This window comes from Zingiber officinale, chromosome 9A (assembly GCF_018446385.1).
Source record: "Zingiber officinale cultivar Zhangliang chromosome 9A, Zo_v1.1, whole genome shotgun sequence".
NCBI classification, from domain to species: domain Eukaryota; kingdom Viridiplantae; phylum Streptophyta; class Magnoliopsida; order Zingiberales; family Zingiberaceae; genus Zingiber; species Zingiber officinale.
The window spans coordinates 15,431,945-15,436,166 of record NC_056002.1 but is presented as its reverse complement, the minus strand read 5'-3'; the positions used below and the strand labels follow the sequence as shown (position 1 = coordinate 15,436,166).

General features: G+C 33.5%; 1 non-coding gene across 1 annotated transcript; it reads left to right on the top strand.

The window, feature by feature from the left end:
* Positions 1-3,749: 3,749 nt before the first annotated feature.
* Positions 3,750-3,852, top strand: LOC122022205. Its single transcript, XR_006122912.1, has one exon. It is a non-coding gene; the product is annotated as a U6 spliceosomal RNA (small nuclear RNA).
* The last annotated feature ends 370 nt before the right edge of the window (positions 3,853-4,222 follow it).

Genomic DNA, 4,222 nt, shown 5'->3' with positions numbered 1-4,222 from the left:
CAGAGAAGCATTATGCCCATAATACAATATTCTTATCATATATTAATATGTTATTCCATTAAGTACTGCAAGTGTTTGATTTCTTGACACCATGTTATATCCTGTTTTTCCTATCATTCAATGTTTATTTTATACTTAGCAGACTTTGATGCCCATGATATTAATTCAGTGGTAGATGTGTGCAAATAAGTAGAAATGTTAACGGAGTCCAATCTTTCATGCATCATATCATTCAAGGATAATTAGTTAGAAAGCAACAATCTGTTTTTGAAATGATGGTTCATTATGGGTGTCAATCAATGATCAAAATGGTCATGTAAAGGTTTATATATGCATGTTTTCTTGAATGTAGGATGAATTTTACCATTTAATGGCTGAAGAATCACCACATGAACTATTAGAATATGAATGAAATAAACAATTGATGTGCACTCAACAGGTAAAGAACCATGCTGAAATTGGAGCATTGTAAGTTTCTATCATCAAGACTGGTTTTAGTTGATAATTTTTTAGTTTCAAAACTACTAAGTACTCATAATGTAATCATATAAATATCAGGTTAAGTAATTAATATAGTAACATTATTTGATTTTTGGAATACCCTAGTTCAGTGGATATCTAAATCAAGATTATGTGAAAGAAAAACTAAAATCTCAGATTTGTTCAATACTGTCACTTTTTTAGCATTTCATCTGATTCTGTTGTGCATCATATTCTACATATGCTGCTCCTTAGACTTAAAGATTAATCTGATTTATATGATGCTTTCAATACAGGGTCTGAGGCAATGTTTGCTGATCTTTGCTACTTCTATGTTAGATCTGTCCAGGTATTTTATTAGCTTCTGAGCTCCCCTTTTCTGTGCCTCCCAATTCTTACATTTTTAACATTTTAGTATGCTCTGATTACTTTAGCTTCCTGTTGCAGCTCACTTTTGTTGCTATTGTTCTACCGTGCCTTCTATTGGGATACCTTGGTCAGGCTGCATTTCTTATGGAAAACATTACTGAAACTCAGCAGGTCTTCTTTTCATCCATTCCAAGTAAGCTAGATCAATTTATTTGTGTTATTATATTCTTTAACATCACATGTTTTTGATGAGTGTTCCAATTGATTTAATGTATAAAGGACCAAAATATCCATTTCCTTTCCAGTTGCAGAATCTTTTTATGTAATTGTTTATTGTTCCTTGAATTTTCAGGAAATGACTGTGCTATATTTAATGGCAGGTGTAACCTTCTGGCCAGTCTTCTTCATAGCTACCATAGCTTCACTAATTGCTAGTCGAGCAATGATAACTGCAATATTTTCATGCATAAAGCAATCAATATCCCTCGAGTTAAAAGTCATTCACACATCCCGGAAGTTCACGGGTCAGATATACATTCCAGTGATTAACTGGCTTTTGTTGTTTTTCTGTGTGGCGTTTGTTGCTACCTTTGGTAGCATATTTGAGATTGGCAATGCATATGGTGCTTATTCCTTTCTCTTTCTTTTTGTTTACATTGAACATACTATTTTTCTTACCTTTGTGTTCTTTTCTTTTCTTGTTTTATTTACTTCAATAATACTCGACATGAAATCTGTTGGGAATCTGTCTTTTGTATGAGATTAAAAAAGTAATGGATGACACAAGTGCAAGGAGACTAAAATTGTTCTGATCTGTTTAAGCATAATGGTGATGGCGTAGTTGTAGTTGTTCAATTGCCCCATTCATTTTATGGACTATTTATCTGCTGAGAAAATACTTTTGACAAGTAAGATTGTGGAAGGACAGTTGAAAAAGTGTAGGACATTTGACAAATCAGACGGAGAGAAGTTACTTCAGTTTGCATAGGATGTCTGCTTAGACAGAGGATTGAAACTAGGTTAGGGCACTGTTCAAGATGAAAATTATTTTTACCAGTTGTCATAATGCTTGATGTAAAGATTATCCTAGACTCACATTTTTCAGGTAAAGGCTAGGAAGACTTTCATATTTTTCCTTCTGCTCAAACAGTGAAAATGTAATATTAAGATACAGTCAAGATGCTTGCTTGGGAAAAATCTTGTCCAACATCAAAACCTTGACCTAAGACTGATTATCTTTGTCATGATCTTTACAAACCTGAGACCCAAGCAAAGCTTATGGATACATGTCCCAACTGGGTAATTTGGGCTCTATTAAGTTGTATGAAAATGAGGTAAATTTGAGGTCTTAAAAACTTTCTATGATTACTTGGTTTTCACTTTTCCAAGTTGGTTGGAGTTATTTGTTCAGATATTTAATTACTGTTACTTTGTGTTTGGACTTAGTTGCCAGATTTGCTGTTTAATTCACTTAGTGAATGGTGGTAACCTTTAAGATTGTCTTAAGGCTAAATTTTGCACTCTAATCTTTAAGTCATTATTTGATTAATTTGCTCACAGAATAGGTAAATCGTGTTGTTGAACCCGTTGGAAGAAACAATATGTTGCCGGAGAATTTTGAAGACTTAGCTGAATTTAAAATTACATAGAATTTAAATTTAACTTACAATAAAGATGGCCTGAACAGATAATTTCAGGCTACCGACAGGGACTGATTTCTGCTACATGACGAAGAGTAACAGATCGGACTCAGTCGTCAAACGGACAGATCTACTAAGCAGCAGGTCTTTGTTGCCGAACCGAGTAGTCAAGAGTACAGAGTCTGATCGGACAGAGCAATCGTCCAACCAGAGAGACCGATCGGAAATACTATCACGGGCACTCTGTCGAACAGGAGTTGCATCTTAGACCTGTAACTTTTTGATTAATTGCCTTTGCGTCAAAATTGTTATATAGTTTAGAATCTCCTTTTGGTGGAGGCATTGTCAATGAGCTGTGATTGTTCGTTCTCAATTTTGATGCTAGATAGCTATGATTTAAGTTTAACGAAGAAGCATACTGTCATCAACACATGAAATAAATATTCTAGTTCACTATATGTAAGTTTGAGCTAATTCTATGTAGTTAGCAACTTCTTGTTTCAGTACACATTTGATCACATAGGATTGGCTGCTTGTGGCAGATATTTCTTTTAGGATTTTTAAGTTAATCTAGATTAGTTGAGTTGAAAACATTTTTTATATTTGATTTCAAAACTGAATTTGAAATATAAACACATTCTTTTGCAATTGTAATTCTCTAGATATATTCTATTAGTAAGCAATAGTTATTCCTTACTCTATTCCTATTTCAATGTTCGAGTAACACATATTCTTATTTTATCTGATCCTCAAAAAATATATATATAAATTATAAACAAGCAAAGCAAAATGTTTGGGAAATACTAAAAAAAAATTAAATTATGCAACTACTTGTTAATGAATTGAATACCAGGAACACATAAGCCCTCCCCTCCCGTATTCCATTCTTCCTAGATTTTTTTTTTGTTTACTATTTATATAAATGACTAGAATGGTATATGATTATTATAATTTAACATTTATGATTGAGTATTATGTATTATAATTTATGACTTATTGTAGATATATTTCAGATTTATTCAAGAAGTGCATTGCGTACATGAATTAGATTTGAGAGTGATTAAATACTACAGATATTGCCTATTTTATGTTATTAAGTATTTATGTGTTTTATCAGTTTGTCATATTCGATTGTAGATTCTTTTAGGTGGCCCAAATGTTCTAATTTGGCAATCCAGCCCATTAGATGTGATTTAGTCCCACATTGGTGGTTTGTGAATCTCGCTTCGCTTGATATTGTTCTCTCGACAGCGTGGAGTTGTCTCTTCGGAGACATCCGATAAAATTGGAACGATACAGAGAAGATTAGCATGGCCCCTGCGCAAGGATGACACGCATAAATCGAGAAATGGTCCAAATTTTTTTTTCCCTGCTCGCGCAAATCGCATGGCGGATTGGATTTAGGTTTTGCCCCCTTTTTATCGACTTCATTCTTTGGTTTTGTTCCTCCTGCGATTATTAATTGGGGTGTGGCTGTCGATCTTTGATTTGTTACTTGGTTTGCTTCCTTGTCACGGTCGTTTCATGAATTGCGAACTCCAATCTTGAATCTTTTTTTGTTTTTGTTTTTCTTCTTACTTCGATTGCACCCCATGTGTATACCTTTAATTCAGAGAACCCTAAAATCACTTTTTTTTTAAAAAAAAAAACAAACATTTTTCCCTCTTTCGATGTACTGCGGAAAGTTCAAGGGGCTAAATTTGATAGCCAGTAATGTTTATGCTACTTGTTAT